The 24,994-nt window shown below is 44.0% G+C and overlaps 1 pseudogene; it reads right to left on the bottom strand.

The window, feature by feature from the left end:
* Positions 1-2,574: 2,574 nt before the first annotated feature.
* LOC114706824 lies at positions 2,575-23,588 on the bottom strand (annotated as a pseudogene).
* Positions 23,589-24,994: the final 1,406 nt, after the last annotated feature.

Below are 24,994 nucleotides of genomic sequence, written 5' to 3'. Positions count from 1 at the left end.
GCTGAGTTTCTGTAACCCAGGTTGGTCTGGAACACATGATCTTTCTATGTTTTTAATCCCCAAGTAGCAGGTGCAAATTAAAGTTGAAGGTGTCAGCCTATCAGGAGGAAACTCTCTGATGGGTCAGTCTTGGTTAGGCAAGGCCCCAAGACCACACACCCCAGAATGTCTTTTGCTCCTGCTGTGCCTTTACAGGTTTGCTGCTGTGATCTTTCTCTAGTATTTTGCATGGTGTAAATGGATATGGGAGACCCCCACTACCTGTAATGTAGTGTGTTTATCTCATGGAAACATCCTGATCCTTTGGGGATTTTTATCTGTGAACTGTCATGAAGATGATCCCTCCCTAAGCTGCACTGTCTAATTGATAATAATAATGTTAGCTTATACAGAGTTTTAATGAATAAAATACAGAAAATGCTCCACATATAGGTCTTATGAGTTTCACCTATGGAGTTGCATAGGCTATAGCTCAAGTTAATGAGTAAGAAAAACTAACTAACTAACTAACTAACTAAATAACTAAATAAATAAATAAATACAAGATCTCTGTATGGAGCCCAGACTGGCCTTAGGCTCCCGAACCTCCTAACTCAGAATGACTGGGGCTCCCAATCTGCTTTGAAGAGCAGTTCACTTACAACACAAGAGTGAAGATCCCTTAAGGCCCCGTGAGTGGAGCCATTTAAGGCCCCAGGGGTGGTAAGATCATCAGGGATCTAGTGTCAGGCTCTGAGTCAGTTTCACTGGCCTTAGAGTACAGCCTGAATCAGCTCTGCTGCATAGGAACCCCCACCAGGGACATCAGACCATGGGACTCTCCATCTCACACAGGCTGCTCTGTGGGTCTGGGCCTCAGGCGGGTAATGAAGTAGCCATTCAAAAAACACATCCTCCTAGATTTCCAAAGGTCAAGAATTCTCTGTAGGGAACACCTGGGACCACATGCATTTTAGATTTTTGTTATTTCTGGATTTTTAAATATTTACAAATATACATACAGAAGAGCTGGGCATGGGAATGCATGCCTGTGTTACCAGCACTTGGGAAACTGAGGCAGGAGGATGGAAGACTACAAATTCCAGGCTAACCTGTCTTTCCAAACAAAACAAAACAAAAACAAACAAAAAACCAGTTATATTGAAGATTAGACACAACTATAATCCAAAAATCTCCCACATTGGCCCTGCCATTCATCAGTCAGCCCTCCTACCCTCAGAGCCCAAGGAAGACCCCCTGCAACATTTGCACCGTGTCTCTGTTGGTGGCAATCCATTCCATGATGCCACATGAGGAATCTTCCATCTGAGGCATCATGTGAATGGCTCAGAAAGCTCCAGGTTTGGGAGAATTCAGGAGTTTATTTGGATTTGGAAATGCTCCACTGCTGTGGCAGAGCCCTTGCCCAGCATGTGAGGGTCACAGATTTGGCCCCAAGATTGACAACAAAAACCCAAACAGTAACAGTAACAAACTCCTGTCAAGTTTCCTCCAAAGTCCACGGGGACCTGGCTCCACCTTCAGGACCCAGCATGGCCTCTGTGACCTGTGAGAAAGGATTAAACCAGGAGACCCTGCCCTTGTGTCTGCATCAAAGGTATTTTGGTGACAGTCACCACTCAACCACAGGAAACCTATCCACATGGGGATTCAGTGGCACTCATGTCACCAAGCAAAGCCCAGGAACGAGAGCCAGCATGGACAGGTAGTGTGGAAAGCATGTCTCTCATTACAGCAGGGGCTGTCTTTGGGCTGACTCTGTCTTCACACTCCAAGGCTTCCAGTGGGTGTGGATTCCAGGAAGCAGCCCAAACACCAGCCACTTTGTCAAGCTGTAAGCCTTCAGTGTGCCAGGGTTAGACTGTGATGAAGTAATGTGTAGGGCAGGTGCCCCTCATGCCTGCTCTGGCTTGTGTGTGCAGATTTTCACTTGAGTGAATCTCTGAAACCTGTTAGGTCACCTCCACCATGCCTGATAGCTCTTGGAAATACTGCAATGTCTTTGATGCTGGAGCAACTCCTGACCCCCCCCCCCCCCGTGAAGTCTGGTTGGCCTTCCACTGGTCATGTAAAGAATGCTGTTCTCCTCTACTTAGTGTTTTGCAGTATTTGAGACAGAATCCCATCCAAAGGCAGCCCTCACATTGGTCATGTTCCCATGTCTTTCTTCCACACAGAAGAGACTAGAGAATATTCAAGGTTTGTTCAGTGTGGACATTTCCTCCTAATCATAGAGCAGATTCCAGGGAGGGGAAGGGCTTTGGATGCATCCTCTGGCATGCTGTGACCTTTTAATCAATCCCTAGGTGTCTCACAAAGTCAAGTCCATATTGTTGAGTTTGTCTCTATACCAGTGAAAAAGGATGGGCACTGGGCTGCCCCCTTCACCACATAATGGCAGTACAGGGTGCAAGCCTGAGCATTTGCTCCTCAGCTTGTGTGGGTTCCTGCCTTTCCTACTGAGTGTGTTGAGACTCTGCCATTCCTGCATGGAGACACTGCAGGAGCCGAGCAGCCACCATGCTCACTGAATCCATGCTGTCTGTGAGAAACATGACCTCCTCCTGGGCACAGCTACTTCTCATTCTGCACAGGCTGCCCAATGGTGCTGACCACAATCAAAGCTGACAAGTATAAGATATACTTCTTTTCCAACCTGTAAGACAGAAAACCGAATCTGAACTGAGGTGAATGAGCAGGATTCCTTGACTCCTCATGCCAATGAGGGATTCGTCACTGTAGCACTGAGAGCCTGACTTGGGGCTGGAACCTACCTCACAGTCCATCTGAAAAATAAAAGAATTAACTGGTTAAGTCCATAGTGCTGAAACTTTTGCCTATGAACGTAGCTTCTCTTCTTTCCATTAAAAATACATGGATGGTTATGGCAGATGTGTTGCTACATGCCTTTAATTCCAACACTTGAGATGCACAGGCAGGTGGATCTCTGTGTCCTAAGCCAGCCTAGCCTACATAGCAAGTTTCGAGACAGTCTGGGCTACCTAGTGAGATTCTGTTTCAAAAGACAAAACAAAACAAAAAGTTACCCCCAAAGGTGGGGCATGGAGGTACCCTCTTTTACTGTAGCTCCTAGAAGCAGAGTCAGTTGGATACCTGTGAGTTTGAGGCTAGCACAGTTTACAGATATGAGTTCCAGTACTGTCAGGAATACAGAGAGGGACCCAGTTTCAAAGAACAACAAGAAGGAAGTTACCAGAAAAGACATAACACATGAACCCACACATGAGAATAGGTTGTGAGAATGTCAGTAAATACTCAACATGTTTAAAATTTTTGCAGAACCCAAAAACATTTTTGCAGTACCCAAAAAAAGCCAGAAGATGGCAGAATATCACCTGGAATTGGAGTTAGGGAGGGTTGGGAGCTACCTTGTGGAATGGAAGCTGGATCCTCTGCAAGAGCAATCATACAGTGAACATTTTACTAATGTATCCAGTAATGTGTCCAAAGCTGCGTCTTTTATACTTTGAATGACAAGTGCCAGAATATTCCAAGTTCAGTATTCCTTGCACTGTGCATTCAGCAGATGTTACATTTCTAATGGGGGCAGTGCATTCATTAACCACCCGAGGAATTAGTATGTATACATTGTGCACATGCACACTTTCAGATATTAATGGTTCCTATCTATGTGGAAACATGGTGATGTTCATGTAACAATATTGATACCAGGCTAACATTTTTATTTTAAATATTGTGCTAATCCAGTTTTATATGCTTATTTTTATTTCAATAGTTATCTAGAAAATTCTGTTCCTGGAAGGATGTCCAAAGTTCAGCCAGAGGTGAGGGCTGTAAGCCTCATGCAGGAGGAATTTGTTCAGACTTAATGGTAAATGTTCACAGAACACACAGACTCCTCTTTTAAATACAGAGAAGGACTGGGCAGATAATTCTGTTGGGATGTCTATAACTGATGTCAATGCAGATCTCTGAAAGCTCAGATCTGCTTTGTTTTGTATTTTATTTAGAAAATAATAGTGCAGGTAACATAAATGACTGTTTTTGCTAGGGCGCATCACTCAATAAAGTTAAACACAGATGATGTCTGCATTAGCCCATGTTCCAATGGTTTAATAAAATCTCTGGAGATATGAACTATTGAGAGGAGACTTTAAGCAAATGGAAGGCACAAGTTGCTTTTTACAAAAGAGTAGGCACTTAGAAGAGGAATCTGTTGCAGCCAAAGAGATGAGAAGTTATGTTGTGGGTACAGGAGTTTTCTTTGTTAGGCAAATGTACAAGCAGAGGTAACACATTTACTCAGCTCACATTCTGAATGGCTTTAAAGGTAATGAACAGGGAAAGAGCAGGGGTCCTTCCTGTCAGCCCAGGGCTGATATCAAGCAGGATGGTTTGCTTAGTCTGGTGACCATGTTCTAGTCCTGCATGTCATCTCCAGCAACGGCAAGGCTCTAGTGTGACTAGGCAGAAAACTTGGGAATCTTCACATCATCTGAGTGTGAACTCTGCCAATATCCCCCTGGCTTCTGAGGGCAGACTTGACGGCTCTGAAGCAAAGCTGTATCCTGTAGGGTGAGGAGGCTGTCCCCTGGGTCACCTGAAGCGTGTGAAAGGAGGGAGAAGGAACCAGCTGACCAGGGAGACACTCCCCACCCTGTAGAGATGAAAGTTGACATCCACAGATGGGTGAGTCTCAACTCTGAACGTTGACACCAGCTGAGCAGAGTCTCATCTGTCAGTCCCCTTTCTGAACACAACCCAAGTGCCAAGGGTGGGCTGAGGTGAAGTGTTGTGAGGGGAGGTGCCGTGCCTTGTCAGCTGGACCTCAGGGTGTTTGGAAGAACATTAAGATTATTTAAGTATGGGGGGTCAGTGGGATACATGGCAGGAAGATACAAGAGGGTTTGTTGTATATTTGGCTGGGGTGGATAACTGTATCCTGGGATTGGGACTTGGTTCATGAAACTGTGATGTCTCACTTATTTGTTGAAAGGCCAAGCTGTCCGAAGTTCCAAGGACACAACTGGCTACAGGCCTGTTTCTTAGTTGCTCCAATTTGCAGGCAATCCTTCATACCTTGCCTTCCTGATCTACTGCCTCATCTCTGCTTCATGTACATAAGGAACTCATTCATTTATTCATTCACTCATTCATTCATTTTCTCTCTCTTCCTCCCTCCTCTCTCCTTTTGTCTTCCTCTCCCCCACTCTTCTATGTTCATAAATGTAGGGTAAAAGGGCTAGTGAAAGAAACCCTCCCTGACCCTGAAACCAGAGCCAGTGAAAGAAACCCATCCTGATCCTGAAACCAGAGCCAGTGAAAGAAACCCACCCTGAACTGAAACTAGAGCCAAAAGGCCAAAAAAAGACCAGTGAAAGAAACACAGTATGGCCCTGAAATCATAGCCAACTCCGCCCCTGACCAATTAAACTAACCAATCTCTGAGCAGGAAAACTAATCAATCCCTGAGCAGAAAATCTTCTCCCTGGAGAAACTGCCTCTAAGAAGCCCCTCTGTCTGTTGAGTTGTGGGCTGTCCTTACCCACACTGGCAGAGAAGCCACTCTCCTGGATGCCTCCTTCCCAAATAAGTCTCTTTCTTAGAAGAGTTTTGGGTAAAGATCTTCTTTTGTTGATGTTCCCTTAGGGAGACTGAGCAGAAAAAACAAAGAAGAACCTTTGCTGAGATGTTCCCTTGGGGGGGAAGGGCTGAGGAGAAAAAAATAACAACTTTTCCCCAGAGCCAGAGGAGATTGCTACATTTCTGCAGGGATTTTCCCTTTAGCAGAGTGAAGCAGAAGTTACATCTGGGGCTGGAGCAGAAGGAGAAACATAGAGCTCTGCCAGGAAGTTTCCATAAGGGAACTGAGCAGAGCTCAGCTGTAATGGCTCTCTCTAGGAGAGGACCAGGATTGACACATCCTGCACGGAGACCATCCTCCACCCCTGTACCCCAGCTTCAGGTACAGCCTGAATTCCCTGTAAGTCAGGATACCATTTCCTTCAGAGCTGTAACACTCACAATAAAGACACTTTTCACACCAGTTGAGGCAAATGCTTTGCTCCTCCATTCCAGTGTAGCCTCAACTAGCTGCACTCTACGAGATGATATTCAGAAATAAAGTTGTCACACCCTTTACTGGGTTAGGGCTTCAGTGTCTGAAAACAAACAGATCACCAAGCAGCATTCCTCAGGCCTAGGTTCCAAGGAAAACACTTTGGAGAAAAGAAAAAAAAACATCCAGAGATCTGGAGAACATGTACTCCAGGCTGATCATGGGCCAGCTCCTCTTTACAGGGCCTCTCAGGATAAGTAAAAAGGTGAGGTGTGGCTTAAATAAAGCTTTGTGTTGCATGAACCCTGAGCCTCTCCTGTTGACTGCCCCTTGCCTGTCCTTTTCACGTTCTAATAGATACTGTACCCAGAAATAGCAAGGCCACCTTTAAAATAGCATGGAAATTGTCACCAGTGGTTCAGACCAGGGATTTGGCTTTTGTTGATGTTTGAAACACCACAGCAGAGAACTACATCATGTTCTCCCCTTGACAGAGTGCTGGTGTGTGTGTGTGTGTGTGTGTGTGTGTGTGTGTGTGTGTGTGTGTTCTTTTCCTCCTGATGCCTCTACACAGCCCAGGTTGGTCTCTTACTTACCACTATTCTTTTCCTCAGCCTCCTGGTTCCAGGTTTGGGCCTTCATAAGCTTTCTGGGAGTGTTTGCTTTGACATCTGAGGACTCACTGTTGGTTTTAAATATGGCACTTTTATATGGCACTTTTACTCTGTGAGGAAAGGTCATGAGGCATGACAGAACCCAGTATCAGAGCTTTATTAGGAGAGGAGGGTACAGAAGAGAGTGACCAGGCCTGTGAAAGGCACATGCAGGGAGAGAGGAGGGGAGGAGGAGAGAGCAGAAGAAAGGGGAGGAGTCTGTGACAGGCTTTTTAAGGATTCACCTGCACATGTGCATGTGGGCTTATGGAGCTACACCACGCATGCACAGATTGCATAATCATGCAGCACACTGATGACGTAAAGACATAAGACCCCTTGCTTAGCTACGGAACCGTATGTGCAGTCATATAGCTGGAGGAGTGGCAGAATCCTAACACTCATCTCGGCTCAGGTGGTTCCAGGCAAACCTGTCAACAGCTCCTCACATTGTCACCAACAGCTTTATGGCTGACATGAGCTCTGTTGAAGCTCTACAGGAAAATTTTTATCTTTACATATGTGATTTCTCTTTGGTTTGACAGCCTCACAACTGCAAGAGTTCACTGATCTTCCCCAGGGGCTTGTTCACTTCGGGAGATGCATCTTTCCTTAACTGCATCATCCTGACCTACCTTTTCAGGATCTTTTATTTCTCATCCTATAGAGTATGGGTCTTAAGGAGAGAAAGGTAAATCCTGGGCACTGTTTTGAAAGTGAACCGTTAACTCCCCACAGATAAAAAGTTTGTAATGGAGCAGAGACTTAGATCTCTGGCTTTGGGAGGCGGAAATACTCAAGGGCTTCCCCTATGACCCCAGAGAGTCTCCTTGAAAGAGTGCCTGTTGGGGTCCTGGAGAAGACCCACAAAGGACCACCATCCACATATGCATTTGGCAAGAGTATTTTTATTATTCCAGTACATTGAGGCCATCTGACCAACCCAAAGGCAGAATGTCAGCAACCCAGGGGAAGGGGTGATGGGTCCTTTTAAGCCTAATTTTGGAGAGCGTCTAGGGAAGTTAGCTCATCTTAGGAATAATGGTTTGTGCGAGTAGCATTATTGTTATTAATGTCTATTGGCTAAAAGCTAGCTGGGGGCTGGTCAGGGTTATAGTCTTTTTCTTTGGACAAGCCTGGATGTTTTCCAGGCTTTGTCCTTATTTAGTTATTTGTCTAAGCCTATGTCCTTGCTGTTTCCCTTGTCTCTGTTATCTGGGACTTTAGTGATTAATGGCTTTTTGTTTTTGAGAAGCAGGAGGTGGGGTCCAGTGAGGCCTAGTTTTTAGACTTATGTGTCTAGATATTTGTCTGGCCTTTTCATACCTTGCATTAAAGTCAGTTTGGGGTGAGCTAGTTAGCAGGGAGTCAAGGACTATACAATATGGCATCAGCAGTCTCTTTCTGAAATATTCTATTGTATCCTGGAGAGCCCTGGCATCTCCTGTGATGTCACCAGTGTTGTGACAACACCAAATGTCAGTGGGGCATTTGTTCAGTGCCCTTATATTGATCCATACATGTTTGCATGACTGTGCAGGATGCTTTGAAGAGAGAATGGAGAGCATAAGGTGACCAAAGAGAGGCAGAAGAAAGCTGGCCTTCAGCCTCAGTGTCAGACACTGGGAAATAAGTGGTCAGGGGAAAGGCACAGTGAGTTCTGGGCAGGGGATGGGTGCTTCTTAGAGGATGTGGGGCTCAAGCTGGCTCTTTCAGGAGTGGAGCTCAGGAACTGGCAGCTTCTGGTCAGCAATGGGCCTATCCTGCTTCTCTAGGTTCCTAAAGAGCAGACCCTGAGTCAAGGATTTCTGATGATTAGTTTGTCGAAGTGTCAGGGATGGTCAGTGCTGAAGCTGCAGTTCTGGAGGCCCTCTGCTTTCACACTGAGTGGGAAGGAAGCACCGAGGGACTAATGAGGTTTCAGTACCAGCACTGCACTTCACCTCCACTGGAATGATTTACATTGTGTGTCACTAATAACAAGGAGTTAAAAGATCCCTGGCCAAAGCTAGAGATTCTCACACTTTACATTATAGCTATTAGCAGACTAGGAACCACCAAGTACCACTGCATGCCACTGACACCTAAGGCTTCTGAGTTCCTAGCTGTGGGTGGCACAAAGATCTCTAGTGAAGTCTGGGAGCTGTTAGAGGCAATGGAGTATGGCAGAGACTGTCCCCTTCCTGGCTCTGGATGTCCTGGTCTGTCAGTGAGGGTGGCTTTGTGAATCTGGTCCATCAACATGAAGGTCTGAAGCACCCAGCAAGTGACTTGGGCATCTGAACACCACCTGAGTGCTTGTGAACAATGCAAATTTTATCATGTCTTCTGAAATTACATGGCTAAGGACTTTGAAGCCAAGTTGCATCCTGTACAGCTGTGAATAAGCCAGAGGAGGCTGTTGTAACCACTCATCCCAATGGCACAGGTTGGGGTGTATGTGGATATTACAAAACAGGAGTTCTAGAACCTCCCAAGACCCTGAGGATATGCCATCTTGATAGACCCAGTGCAATCAAGGCAGAACTGCATACAGACGTCTTCACAGAGCGCTGGAATCTCAGTTGAGAGTCTAATGACCTCTCCAATCCCTCTTCTGAGGAAATGCAACAGTTCACAGGCTTCTCCTGTTGCTCTCTTGCAAGTGGGCACAGATAATCTGATCATGGCAGCTGTTTTGTTTGGAGGACTTACTCCAGAACATCTGTCTTGAAATATCACCGCCCATGTGTTGTGCCGTAAGTCTTAAATCTGATGATCTAAGGCTTAGATTATTACTGTACTAACAGTATGTTGGATCTGGCTTTGCTGCAATCCACCAGGAAAGAACACTTCTGGTCCATGAAGACCATTGAGAGTCCTGCCTCCTTGGAGTTACTTCCCTGGCATCTGAGAATGGCTTGGGGATGATGCTATAGTCGGTTTCTGTTGAGGACCTGGTCACTGACTCCACCAAGATGGATGAGGTCTTGTTGACTGAGCCTGGGCTGACAATGCCTGTCAACTTGGCATTGAATGGACTACACATGATGTGGTTGGGCCCACCATATTTGACACCAATCAGGTGGTTTCCAGGGGTCACAGGAGTGTACATGACTTTGTACACTTGTGGGGTTTGCTGGTGATCCATTTTGACTTTGGTGGTTTTTCAGTGGCAATAGATAATGTCCCTGGGCCTGCTTGAGTGGTTTTGATAAAGAATTTTGACTGGATACCCGTGGTACTCTCCTCAAGCCCAGAACCTTAGGCTGACACTGGAGCATGACACTTGGCCAGGTCCCCCAACATGCACTTTGAAAGGGATCCCAACCATATGGCTCTCGTTGAACTCAACATTGATTATCTGGCTCTAGTTCAGACACATGGCATTCCTCCACTGCTCCTGAGGGTTTATGCACCTTTGCATCAAGCTTTCTTTTTGCATCATTCAGCCTTATAGCAAAAGGTGCTGGCTGGTTAACTTTTAATCCTAATTCCAGTGGCTCATAACAGTGAGGCAGTGAGTGTCATCTGGATGTGATGATGAGCATCAGGTAGGGTCTATCAGAGATGGCCTCATGGTTAAACTTTATAGATACCTCATAGTTACCAGGCTCTTGGGCAATATAAGAAATACCACATGACACATTTTTATGGTCAACAAATGTAATCTCTGCCTTTCTAGGTCCTTAACTGCAATGGAGAGGCCTCCAGAACCTGCTTTCCAAGTCATGATGCTGAACTCCACTGGATGCCTGCTTCTCTCCTCTCCAGGCTAGGGCCTCCTGCCTGGACCTTCTGAGCACTCCCTTCACCAAGGGGCACCATGGGAATTGGAAGGGGTTTCCTGTTACATGCTGTCTGTGGTACTTTACACTGATTGTGTGGATGCTCATCTCCTGGCACAAATTGGACACAGTGAGAGTTCTTCCCCACAGATACAATCTCCACCTTGGGTGACATGGCCAGAGGGGCTGGGGACATGGGCAGATATGTCACTACTGTTGACTTCTGGTGTCTTCAGGTTCAGGTCACAGATACTGCATACTGTGGTCACAGATAGAGCCTGGCTAGTCCAAGTGATGTTCTCTTTGACTCTTCCCTTACCCATGATCTTCACAGTGAATGGACTTCTAGGCACATGCTCATCAGCAAATTTTGTGGAGATGATATAGACCCCAGAGACAGTGGGGAGGTAGGATACCTTGCAGGCAATATACTCCAGGTCGTCTCTCTGGATGCCCACATTGCTGGATTCTTCTACTACCAAGGACATACCACCATAACCTGCATATCTTGCACCCACAATGATGTAAGATATCTCAAAAATCTGGTCTTCTGACAGGCTTCAGCCATAGACTTTGGTGCAGTACAAATTGTCAGTTTCAGACTGGACCACCATAATGGATATGGGGCTCTGGCCACATGGTTGCCATTCTTGATGCTGACTAGAGATTTACCCACCTCTCAGAGGATGAGAGAAATGCCAGTGTGGCTGTTGGGCAGGGCTCGTTATGTCCAGATGGGGCTTGATCCTGGCTGTCATGTGTTGAGGTCAGTCTCACTGAAATCCAGAAGGAAGTTGGCAGTTGATCCACACTTGTGAGTAGTGTCTGCTATCATTGGTGATCTTGACAGTGAAGGGACTGCCAGGGATGTGCTTGTCATTATACTTGACCAGGATGCTGTAGTCACTGGGCAGGGTGGGCAAGTAGGTCACTGTACATGTCCCATCTTTGTTGTCAATGCAGCTGATGTCTGCTTTTGAGGGTCAGTCCTTCAGTAGCAAAATCCAGACCACCTTCTCCTGCATCTTCTGTGACAATGGTAAATGAGGCATTTTTTGTTGGCTACTCCTATCACAGGGCCTAGACTGTATACAGAAAGGCTCCCACTATTGTGTAGTTCACATAGAACAGGAGAGGTCTTTCAGGGATGTGGCTGCCCATGCATTTGATGTGCATCTTGTGAAGCCTGACTTCAATGTGGGCATATCTGACAGTGACCATGCCATCTTTGTTGTCCATGATCTCAGGTGTAGCTTTCTTCCCAGAGGCATATACACCTCTCCTGTGATTTCTCCTTTCTTGACAGCAAATGAAATCACCAAGTCAAAGGGCTTAAAGCCTAGACCATTCACTGACTGGAACAGAGGCTTTTCAGTCACCTAGTACCTAAAGACATGCATTTACTTGGGCCTGCTCCATGGTCATGACTTCTCTATCAGTGGCCATGACTGTGAAGCAGCTGTTGGGAATATCAACACCACAGAAGAGCACATGGATCCCATAGGTGCCTGGCTTGGCAGCAGTGTAGGAAATGTCATAAATGCCATCTTCATTTTCGATGACATCAGCCTCAGCCTCTGTGACATTCAGAATCATACAGGCCACTTTCCCCTCCCCAGCAGTCTTGGCATCCAGTAAGAAGCCCATTTTCTCTCCAGTTTTCACAGTAGGGGCAATCTCAGGACCTGTGGCCAGGCACTTGCTGGATCCACCTGTCTGCATGGCCCAGATAAGGTAAGGAGAATGTTGTCTCCACTATAGCCAACCCAAATTACATAGTGTCTGGTCTTATCAGAGATATAGGTAATGGCATATGTGGCATCTTTATTGTTGTGGGCAGTGGCTCTCTGAGGCTTTCCCTCTTGGTCTGTGATCTGGACAGCCAGTAAGCCTTCATCAGCATCTCTGGCATCAATTGCAAACTCCACAAGTAAGTTGTCAGGCACCCCATAGAAACTGAGGCCTGGCCATGATAAGTCACTTTGCTGGCATCCTATGTGTGAAGGACGCTGACCTTAAAGGGACTTTGAAGGATCTCATCAGCAGTATAGTTGATGGAAACAATGTAGGGTCCCTCCTGAGATGGGGTAGTACTTTCCTCATGTCTGTCTTGACCTGTGAGCATTTGTGTATTTAGATCTCCTGAAGCTTAAAAGAACCTTCTTAAAGAGATAAAAAGTTTAGATATGTTCATTATTATTATTTGTGGTCTGTACTGAATCTATATGCCATATTCCCGCGGTATTCAGCGCCGACCAAACCTCGGCCACTGCAATAGCTGTGGCCAGCCCCGAATGCCAGCTGCACCCCTTCACTTTGGCTGTTAAATTTAGTCTGAAATTTTTCTGTAAAGAAGTAACATGAAGAATAGACTCTGCCTTTTTATCAGACAAAGGAAGGCGATTGATTCCAAAGTATACATAATTAAAATAGAGCCCTGGCAGCAATTAAGGCGTGGCATAGTTTTATCTACAGAGAGAAGCTTAAACATTTTTAAATTTAAATTTAAATTTTAAGGGACTAAATAAGGTATTGATCATATTAATATTTAGAATATTTATAGATACAGTTTTGAATATAATAGAGATTATGATCATTTCTAATATGATCAAGCAACAAATTATATTATTTAATTAGCTTATAATTTAAGTAAAACTTATCCTTAACAGTTTATAATTTAAGTTACTGGGTAGATGACTAGTCATTAAGTTGTATTTTTAGTTATTTTTAATAGTTTGTAATTTAAGTAAGCTTATTCTTAACAGTTTATAAGTTAGTAGCTAAATGATTAATCATTAAGTTGTATTGTTTAGTTATCCTTAATAGTTTACAATTTTAGTGAACCTATTTTTAACAACTTATAAGTTAGTTGTCTCTATAAATTTAAAACTTTATGTTTCATCCTGCTAGATTTTGCCTTAAAAATAAAAGCTTGAATTGAAATTCTTTTAGTATGGAAACAAAGGCTCCTAATCATGAATCAGTAAAGAAACAAAAATAGCTGTTTCATGAGTGATGAGGGGGGAAAGTTCATTTTTAAATTGTTAAGAGGAAAGATTTTTAGAGCTGATGAGAACTGGAGAGTTTAACTTAAGAGGCAGGCAGCAGCAGGGTGCCTGTTTAGGCCAGCCAGCCACCTGGGACGCAGGAGGGGCTGGAGGGGAATGTTGGAGATGCAGACAGGTGGAGATGCAATGAGAGTACGTGTCTATGCAGCAAGGTTTTTCAATTCTGTGGACATCTCCAATCAAACTGAAAGACCTTTAGAATTTTCCAAATCATAAGGAAAGCATCCCCTTCCCAGTGACTTGGTTTGAATGAGTTAACCGGAAGTTACTGGACACAGCCTTGATTTTTGTAAACAAACAGAAGCTTCATAATAACAGTTAACCGAAAAAGAAAGGGGGGAGGGAGAGAGGGAGAGAGATAGAGACAGACACAGAGAGAGAAGAAATAGGAGAAAACAGCTGGAGAAATAAGTTTACAGGTGCTGGGAGTGAGAGCTGGGGAATCTTCTCTTGAGTTTCCAAACCAGCATAACTGTCTTGGCCAACACAGCCAGGGCTGTCAGCCTATCAGGGAAGCTTATTTTGTTATTTAAATGAAGAGCTGTCCCAGCTCCAAGCTCCCCAGTACCAGCAGTTTGCAAGTTAACCCTTTTGTTTTCAGTGAATCATTTCACTGAGAGCTCTGATTGTAGCAAACCCCACCAATTTTTATTTATGTTCTCAGGGGATTGTATGGAGTGATTTATAATTAGGCAGAACAAAGGAAGCCAAATGTGGATTTTTATCTTGCTCAGATCTATTGGGGCAGCAATGCCCACAGTGAAAGGACTTAGGAATGGGATCACCACTGTGTGTCACTAGACCCTGCATGTTGCCCTGCTCAGTTGGGGTGTCTTTAACAGCATGTGAATAGTTGTAATTATTGATGATATCCAAGTCCTTCACTGCATCATCAGGAAGGAGGGTGATGAACTGTACATTGAGTGGGGCTTTTCCGGCTCCCCTGTTCTAAACTGTGAAGTGGGTTGGCTTCCCATTTTCCACACCTGCTTTACTCACACCCAGGCCTTCTGTCTTTACTTTGTTGGCATTGTGGGAAGGGTCAACTCGACTCTGAAAGGGCTGGCAAGGATTTTTGGAGATGCAAAGAGAATCAGGTATTTAAGTGTAAATGTGTCACTGATGTGAAGGCCTAGACTTAACTTTACAGGATCAGGAATATGCCAAGATAATTCAAACAAACAGGATCCTGTCTGTGGTTTATGGCCCTTGGAAGTATCTAGATAATCGTGCTGAGCAGTCCAGATAATCCTGTTCAGTGGGTTGTGGTTCCCCCCACCAAGAGTCTAAACCAATAGTTTCAAAAAATCACCTTGCCCCCTCTACCCAATTCCAAGTTGCCAATTACTGGCTTGTGGTTTTTCCCTATAAAAACCCTCTATACCTGGGCTCTTGGCCATTGCCACATTTCCTTTCATCTGCCTTGCGGCAGCCCAGATTGAACCTGAATAAAAGGACCCTTATGTGCTTGCATTGGAAACCGGCTCCTTGGTGGTCTCTGGGGGTTTCGAGAAACAGGTACAACAACTGACATTGTAAATAATGTCAAAATCCACATCTTCTTCATTCTCACTTAACACTTGGGCATCACACTTAATGCCAACACTGAACATCAGCTTCCCTGGCCTCTCTACAATCCACTGTGAAGTGAGTAGGCTCATTTGCCTTCAGACTACTTCTTTCCACACCTGGTCCAAACACTTTGACCTTCTGTGAATGGCCACCTTGCCAGATGTTGACCTGTAGGGACTGGTGGGAATATTCACACTTGTCTAGACCCTAACTGTGGTGTTCTTGATGGATTTAACTGGGGTATATGAGCAGGCATATGTGCCATCCATGTGACTCTTCATCTGGATGTCAATGAGCTGGCCTTCTCTGTCTTGAACCAGTATCTACAAGGGAGCTTTTCCAGCATCCTTAGGATTCATAATGAACTCAGCTAGATTGTTGACAATGCAACAGATTTCTCTAAACCCAGCCCATATGCTTGGACTAGATCTGGGTTGTAGTCTCTGGTAGCAAGGTGGATGAAAGCCACATATTGGGCTGTTCTTCATGTCTTCGTCATCACATAAGATGTGAACAGCATATTCTCCAGGCTCCTAGGGCCAATATTTGACATCCAATGATCTAATATTCTGATAATCATATTCAGTCTTTGCCTGGGAATACCTTCAATTGTGAAACTCAGAGTCCCAACCTCAGAACCAGTGGACTCCACCACAAAGTCTTCTGACTGACCAACAATCCACCATGGAGACCAGGGGCCCATGCATGAACTTCCTGTATGCCTGCTTCAGGGCCACCTTGAACTTCAAAGGAGCTCTTTAGAATGAAACACCCTCCCTGCCCAACCCAAGTAACTGAAATGCTGTATTTCCTTGGTGTGCTGGGGTAGTACTAAACAAGTAGATCCCATCGGAAAGTCCTTCCACATATGACCTCCTCCAGACCCTTAGGGCCATTCACAGTTACACCAAGCTCCCCGACTCCAGCAGCTTTGGTGTCCACTTTAAAGTTTGCAGTCTCCCAGATCTGGAGTCCTTTGGGCTACAGGCCTTAACCACTGGCCCAGGAGGCATTTGGATTGCAGGCTTCCCCAACTTGCATGCCAAAGGGACTCTCAGGAATGGCATCTTGAGCAAAGGAGACCTGGACCACATGGGGAATGGGTTTCACTGGTTTCCTCTGTCTTCCACCAGCAGCTCCACAGTGCTCTTGCCCTAGGGATCCTCCAGCTCAATGTCATTGTCACTCATGCCAGTTCCAGCCATGTAGCTGTCAAAGCAGGTGGGCTTATTGGTAATGTTCCTGTAGTTTCCAACCCTGGGCCTTTGGAGTGACTTTGCTGGCATCTCCTTGGGCTTCATCAACATTCACTTCAAATGGGCTCTTAAAGATGTGCTGTCCTGCAAAAAGGATATGACTTTGTGGAGCCAGGTGACCTGGGGCAGATACTCCACGGAGTATGCCTTGTTCTTGTCAGTGTCAGGGGTCACATGTGCCTCTTGTTTGTTTCCTTCTGGGTCCTCAGCAAACACCATCACATCTCCTTGCCCAGAGCTGATGATACATATCTACAGTGAACTTGTCTGGCTGCCTTACCATGTTCCCAGTGGGTTTGATTCCTCTCTCACAGGCCCTGGATTTCACTGGATTGAGTTTGGATTTAAGAGGGGCACCTAGCTTGAGTGTGTCTTTGGGGAACTGAGACATGGCGTCATGGAGTGCTCCTCTATTTCTAGGTGAAAATCTCCTCATGAATGATGACCTGTGTGATGCTCAGCCAGTCATCAGTCTGCTGCATGACTTCCCAGGCATTATCCACTGGCTTTGTGGGCCTCAGGATTCCCAGTCTGGGCACAGACCTGGAGCACAGCTGTCTACCAGGGCTCCCAGGATTAGCCATCTTGCCAGTTCTGGTTGAAATTGGTGTGGGCAAGTATGGATCTTGTTCTGAATCCATCCTAGTAGCCTCTGATTTGGTGTCTGCTTCTTAGCATCATGATCCCCTTCATCTTTCCATACACACATGGGTGAAGGCAATATGAAAGCCTAGATACCTTGTCCCATACCCTTTTTACCTAATCTTAAGGCACCAAGGCATGTAATTCCCAGCTTGTGGTTTTTCCCTAAAAACTCTCCCAACCTAAGGCCTGCTGCTGCCACTGCATTTCTGTCTATCAGCTGGGTGGCAGCCATGGTTCAAACCTGACAATAAAAAGATCCTTGTGTGCTGGCATCAGAAAACCAGCTCCTTGGTGGTTTCTGGGGGTTTTGCAGCATGGGTACAACATTTGGTGCATTGGCCAGGAAACCCTACCACCCCACAGACTCCAGAGTGGAGGGTCCCTGACCAGCTGGTAAGTGTGTCTCTATGTGTCTGTCTGTCCTGTCTGTCTGTGTTCAGTTTTATTTCTGTTGCATGCCTAAGTCAGTGAAATCAGTGACTGTGATCAGGAATGGTTAAGGGGTGGGTGTGCCCAAGGACCATGATCACAAGGGCCTAAAAGACATTTCAGACCCTGGTAGTGGGGCAAGATACCACCACATCTGTTTAATTGAGGACAGAGGCCCTCAGATCTGTAGTGGGGCAGAGACCCCAACATCTGTTTGTGGTTAGCTGATACTGTTTCCCTGGGAAAATTGTTTGCCTTTCTGTTGGAATGTCCTGCCTATATGAATGTGTAAATGTGTGAGAAATGTGGCCACAGGTATTCGTGTTTTATGCCTGGGCTTGTGTGTGCATTGTGACTCCTGATAGATGCTATTCATGAACAGCCTTTGGGGCCAGATGGCCGGCAGAAGGGATGCAGGGTCCCTTTGGTTGGGCTGGGCTTGCTCTCTGTGTAGGAGTGCGGACAGCAGTGGGCCAGGAAGCTCACGGTTGTGGCATGGCCAGGGCAGCCCAGCGGCTACTGTGGGGACCTAGGGTGCCACCAATCAGCTGGGAGCTAGGGCAGGGTGTGAGCACCGAGGCCTGGACATGGCAGGTTTGTGGCTGGGCTGCCACGCGGGGAACCGCAGGGTGGAGCAGCATGGAGCAGGTGAGGTCTCATGTAGCTTGGAGCATGCCTCACTCAGGTGTGCTGTCATACTCAGGGCTAATGGAGAGCTGCCCCTCTGGGGCTGTGACCAGGACATGGAGTCCCTTCTAGTCTGCCTATCTTGTGCACTTGAGAATCTGGGCTTGGTCGTGATTTTTTTGTCCCCATGCTGTTCTCCATTTCCCATGCTGAAGGGTGGGATGCCCAAGACATGCAGTAGGGCTGCCTGCTAAACCTGACCAAGGTTTGGCTCCAAGGGTGGAACAGAATGTTACTGCCTATGGTTGCTAAGCTATGGTTATGTTATAATGCTGTAGCCAGGGCTGCCTTGATCATTCAGATCCAATAAATTCTTCATGTTCGTACACTGTTGATGCAAATTTAGAGTTATTCTTGTTATGGTACAGGCATGTATTTCTGTTCTTGTTTAAAATAATGTAGCTTTATGATATATCCTAGACTACTGAGGGGAATCACAAAAAAGACCTTGGTAGGAGTTTCTGTATTTAAAAAATAAGAGAGAAAGCAGGAGACTAAAAAAATAAGAGGACAAGAAAAGAGAAATTTGAAGTAAATGTCTGAGGAATCAAAGGAATGGACTGAGGGTGCATAGAAGGTTGTAGAAGGTCAGAGGGGAAGTGAACTGTGTTCGTTGTGGTTTCTTATACATACAAATACTGGATTTGAAAGTTAATTCTTGGTTGGATTTCATTTTAAAATTAGCTGACGATTCTTTACTGCAAACTGTTTATGTTAAAAATGGAGATATATGTGTGTGTATATCGACAGGTATGTGACAGATTTAACTCTATTTGCAAATGTAAGCTAGTTTTAACTGTATGTATGTGTATGTAACTTGGATCCAACTGTACTTATGTGTGCCAATAATTATTGTCTAGAAAAACATGTTTTAAACAGCAAACGTGGTTTTCCTCCATCTTGACTGGTGAACTCCTCATGATGTAGGCAGCCACATGGCTGGCAACCATCTTTTACTAAGGTTATAAAGATGTATTCAGTTACAAAAGCTAACTTATGGATTTATCCCTAAGTCCTTATGTCTTTGCCAACTGTTCAGCAGCAAGCTTCTAGAGATTGTAAGTAGATGGCTACATGTGTTTAATAAATAAGGTGTTTGATAAATATTAAAGCTGCACCTCAGTGCTTTTATACACAAGAATATACCTTGCTCTGGCAGCTAAACTTTGTAATTTAGGAGCCACCCAGGTGATAGTAACCAGGAATTGAGATGTGCATTTTTTCCTTTCTTTTTTTAAAAAGATTTATTTATTTATTATGTATACAGCATATATCCCTGCAGGCCAGAAGAGGGCACCAGATCTCATTACAGATGGTTGTGAGCCACCATGTGGTTGCTGGGAATTGAACTCAGGACCTCTGGAAGAACAGTCAGTGCTCTTAACCTCTGAGCCATCTCTCCAGGCTAAGATGTACATTTCTTGTGATACAGCAAGACAATGACCTAGGCCAAAAGGCTTGGAACAGCTTCTGACTTCATGAGTCTCCACCCTTTGGGGGATGAAAAAACTTTTTTACAGGGTTAGCCTAGAATGACCTGTATGTCAGATGTTTTCATTGAGATTCAACAATGGCAAAACCACAGTTATGAAACAGCATTGAGAAAGTTGAGAACCAGTGACTTGGATTATGTTTCTCCATATTCAAGGTCTAGTCAGGCTTAAGAATGTATGTCTAGCCTCCTTGTCTTTGGTAAATTTTTTAAGTTTAAGCTAGTTGAGTAAACTGAGTCATATAAGTGTTTAAGATTGACATTTTGTTTTGGTTTCTTTACTGAACCTGTATTTGATACTAGAAGAGCTTCAATTTAAAATCATTGTTTTTAAGGCTACTTATTGTAGACCGTTAGAGAACATAAGTAAATAATCAGTCATCTTATAAATAATCAAGTTCTTTAATTATAGTCATGTTAAGTACTGATATAATTAATTACAGGGATTGTGGGGCATTTACCCACCACCCCCACAGTTCCCCAGAGTTTTCTTGAGTGCGAGCAACAGGAAAGAAGGATTTATAGCAGAGAATCTTGCAGAGATAAACAGCTAGAAAATAAAGGATAGCCTCGACTGTCTCTGGCCCAGGGTTTTTATAGAGATGCCAAGGGGTGGAGCAAAAGACCTCCTCCCCCAGCACAGCCAAGTGCAGACCATCTCAGACACCTGCACTCAGGCCCGTGGTCCTGATCATCCTCTATTCGGACCTGCTGGGTAAAGCCACGAGGAACCCGAGAATGGGCTCCCACAAGGGATAATCTTTACTCAGTCCCTTACATATGTTTTCAGGGTTGAGCTTAAAACAAGTAACTAGAAACAAAGTTTGTCTATTCAGATATACCTGGAAAGACTTCATACTTCAGAGATATGCAGAATATGGCATTTAAAATGTTGATCTAAAAGCTTATTATGTCAGACAGACATCCAGATCCTAGCTGACCCAAGGTCTTCAAAGAAGGTTATGTACGAGGTACCACGATGCCTCTGCCTGGATTATGGCAACACTGACCACAAGGCAAGATGCCCCCAATGCAATGCCTGCCACCAGTATTGGGCCCTGACTGTGGACAAGCAGCATGACTTTGGAGAATTGATTGCACTGTTTTGCCTAGATAAAGTAAGGTCAGTCTTCCCATGTGTTTCCCTCTTCCACAGGAAAAACTCTGCCTTATGGGTCTGATGGCCAAAGAAGATTGATGCTGTTCTGATACTTGGGCCTCCAACACTATAGAGACATGGGTATGAACTGGTCCCTGTCATTTATAGAATTGGAAGCTGCTTGCCCTGCACTCAGATATAATTTTTTTAAAGATTTATTTATTATGTATACAATGTTCTGCCTGCATGTATGCCTGCAGGCCAGAAGAGGGCACTAGATCTCATTACAGGTGGTTGTGAGCCACCATGTGGTTGCTGGGAATTGAACTCAGGACCTCTGGAAGAACAGTTGGTGCTCTTAACCTCTGAGCCATCTCTTCAGCCCTCAGATATAATTTATCCTTGGATCTCTAATAGTACTGACAGTAGGCTAGCTATAACTTTGTCAACTTGCAGCATCAGACAATCAGATCTATAGCCAGCTTGTTAGCTCATTTTTAAGAAAATGTTCTAAGATATAAAAGTTTAAATAAGTCATAAAGGTGTAAATATGGGTCTAAAACATCTGAGGATATGAAAGCTTATAAGTTTTGAGAATCTCAGAAAATGATTTAAGATATAAATACAAGTTGTAATGAGAAATGCTTCAGATTGCTCTCTCCTATGATATAACAGTTCAAAGATTAACATTTAATAGAGTTCTGATAAGCTGGTAGAGCAATGAATACTTACTGTTCAGTCACAAGCTCAACATTTTAGATTTATTTTAGTTGTCATTTAAATATATCTAAATATAAACTCAAAAGTGCCTCTCATCAGGCCAAAGATCTCTGTCTAATTTTTACCTGGCTTTCTGTACAGAAGGAAAATGCACATACTTTTAACCAAAATCTGTAGTTCTTGTTGGGACTCAAAGGTATGAGTCCACTTCTGCTGTTTTGCAGATACCCAATCACCTGCTTTGTCTATGATATAGATTTCAGTACAGATTGGTAATACTAATGTATCTAAAAATTCTATGTCATTTTGTAAGATAATTCATATAGGCCTCAGAGAATTAAAAGAGTCATAACTTGGATCTACTTTACAGAGGTCGAAAGGACCCCAGATAAGTATAGCTTAAATTTTACCCACTTGTCTATTCCTAAGTGTTATTTTTTCCTTCTCTTGTGGTCTTGGGACTCCTGCTCTTCCCAATTACTAAGAATATGGGCCTAAAAATTCCAAATCAGTTCATAAATTTTAACTGCAGTTCCTAGTTTAAGTTTGTCTCAACAGGTTTCCACTTGGCTGGCAGATACCTCCAAGCTTCAACTGCTGACTACACTGCTCTGGATGTGCTAAAACCTGACATGGACCAGCCCAGCCAATGTGATTGTTCCCTGTCTCTACATCTGGGTCAGATAGCCACTTGCTTCTGACAGATGCCCCATTGCCCAGCCTTTGACTAGCCTTTCAGCCTTTGACTAGCCTTTCAGTCTTTTGGGGGTCCTGACAATGGTGCCCCAATGTCAGCTAGAAGCAGTTCCAGAAGAGAATACGTCATCCTATGTTCCCTACCCAGAATAGGCTGAAATGCTGGGTCAAGAGGAAACTTCCTGGCATAGGGGCAAGATGGCCAATTATAATGCCCATTGACATATCAGGAAAATAGGTTCAGAGTCGTCAATAGATAAATTTATTAACTGAAATGGTTTTACAATAAGATAAGACACTTGACCTTCTTTTTGCAGAACCAAAGAGGTATTATCTAAGATCATAACCTGGTTGTTGTGGAAATCAGAACTACAGGGCCTTAAGAATGACTAGATACAGATGTCACTGCCCTAGAAAAATCTGTTAGTTAATTGTTCTTAGGTCCCAATACCCTTGAACCTCTGGACAGGAAGTACTCATTATTGTGTCTTGTCATGGGTACTTATGAAGTGGGGAATGTGAAGGCAACATGAAGGCCTATACTTGACTTTACAGATTCCTTCTTAGGGAAGGGCTACCACCAGACCACCTGGTGACTAGGGGCTATACTCAGTTCCAGGAAGAACCTCAGGAATGTGCCATCACAATTCAAACAGATACCCTAGAAGCAACTAATTAAGAAACAGGGCAGTAAAGTTTATCAAGATCCAGATGCTCCTGCAGACATCCTGTAAGTAGTTTATGGCCCTTGAAGATATCCAGATAATCCTGTCAGCAGGTTGTGATTCTGTGCCAAAAATCTAACCAAATAGTTTCAAATGTGGTTTCATGCCAAAAGCCTAGACAATAGTTTAAAAAAAAAATCTCCTTGCCCTGTATCCCTTTTATTCAATCTCAAGACACCAAGGCATGTAATTCCCAGCTTGTGTTTTTTCCTTTTAAAAACTCTCCTACCCCTGGGCCTTCTGCTGCTATCCCATTTCCCTCCATCAGCTGGGTGACAGCCCAGGTTTGAACTTGACAATAAAATGACCCTTGTGTGCTTGCATCAGAAACCAGCTCCTTGGTGGTCTCCAGTGTTTTTGTGACACGGGTAGAACACATGGAAATGGAGTAGAGAAGGATCAAAGAACACAGCAAGCCCAAGATGAGCTTCAGGTTCCCATCCATAATGACTCTATCTGTGGACACCAACTTGATGCTTTCATGGCCCAGAAACTCCAGCCCCACCAGCATGTTCTCCAGCTTCATCTGTTGAAAGGTGGGCTGCTGGTGGGACTTGTGGTGCCTGTGCTTCTGGCTGAGCACCTTGAGCAGCTCAATGAGCCATAACTTGTCAGTCAGGTCTGTCTGCAGGTTCTGGATGCATTTGTTCACACATGAGGTGCTCATTGTACCAGTGAATGAACATGTTCTGCTGAATCTTGGCTCATCCTTCACCAGGTCCTTCTCAGTCACCAACATCCTCGAGGCAGAGAGTGTGATGAGACAATGAGTTACAGGGGAAGATATAAAAAGCCCCAAGAACCCACAGAAGGGGACAGAGGCAAATGGGAAGGGGGCTCAAACTTGCTGCTTCCAAGCCATTATAGGAGCTGCTCTCAATAAGCAACATTTTTGACAATATATTTTCATAGTTGAAAGTGCTTTGAAATACTTTAATTCTGACTTTCCAAAATATTAAGGAACAAATTTTAAAACAAAATAACTGTATTTATACTTAATTTTCTTAATTCTTTTCAGAGTACTAAAATTTTTACTTTTATTTATTTTATTTAGGGTAGGTAGGAACAGCTAGAGTAATTCACTATGAAAATCTTAATCTCTGTTAAACCTGACATTCTTTTCATTTCTCTCTTCAGGCTTTTTGGAAGATATCCTTTCACTGTGATATATGCTTAAAAGTGATCATTATCTTACTATTCATATGAAAAACATTTAGCAAGTATTCTAAATCCTTTAATTTTGAGTCCCTATATCATACATTTGATATTTACAAACAACAACTTTCTGATACAGGATGTCACTATGTAGCCCAATTTGAACTCAGAGAGATATGCCTGCCTTTTGCCATGAGTTTTGGGATTAAAGGCATGGGCCAAAACATGGCACAAACAACTTTGAATTCATTCTTCAACAGTTGATCATGATTGATGACTGCTGTCCTTACCATCTTTTTTTCATTTAGAAAGAGCTAATCAATCTCATACCCAAACTGCTGGCAAATAGCGACCTTATTGAAGAGCGTTTAGAGGTCATCATCCTGGACATTAATGTTGCAGTTGCTTTTATTTAACAGCATAACCACATCTGGATAATTATGAGCACATACATAATGCAGTAAAGTCATACAAATTGAGAGGACGTTTTAAGAAATTACAGAATACTACGTCAAAGGACATTCAAGTGTAAGTACTAGATAGGATGTAGGTCATATCCCCTCAGGACAGTTCAACAGAGCCAACAGGCCTATAAGAGATTTGTTAAACTTGTTGAAGCCCTTAATTGTAATCTGGTTTGTTTTGCTTCTTAGGTAATTGATATAGGATGTTAACAGTGATTCATTTATGCTGGGGAAATGGAATTCTGCCACCTATGACTTCCTAATGCAGTGGGTAGCACTTATCTGGTTGACTGCCAATGGACAGACACCCTGCTTAGATTTTGTATCTTATAGTGCATTCCATAAACCATCTTCACTGACTTCCCTCCCACAGAAATCCCCCAAGTTCTTTAGGAAACAAAGTATTCAACAACTAAGTGTTTCTCATTACAGTTGGGAATGAGATAATTAGAAAATATGCCACCAAGAAGCATTTCCTAAATTCTTCCTGGGTTTCTCTTTTTCCAGCACTTCTTTTTTGCACATA

The sequence above is a fragment of the Peromyscus leucopus genome, unplaced genomic scaffold (assembly GCF_004664715.2).
Source record: "Peromyscus leucopus breed LL Stock unplaced genomic scaffold, UCI_PerLeu_2.1 scaffold_720, whole genome shotgun sequence".
In the NCBI taxonomy this organism is placed as follows: Eukaryota; Metazoa; Chordata; class Mammalia; order Rodentia; family Cricetidae; genus Peromyscus; species Peromyscus leucopus.
This window is presented reverse-complemented; position numbering and strand designations above follow the sequence as displayed.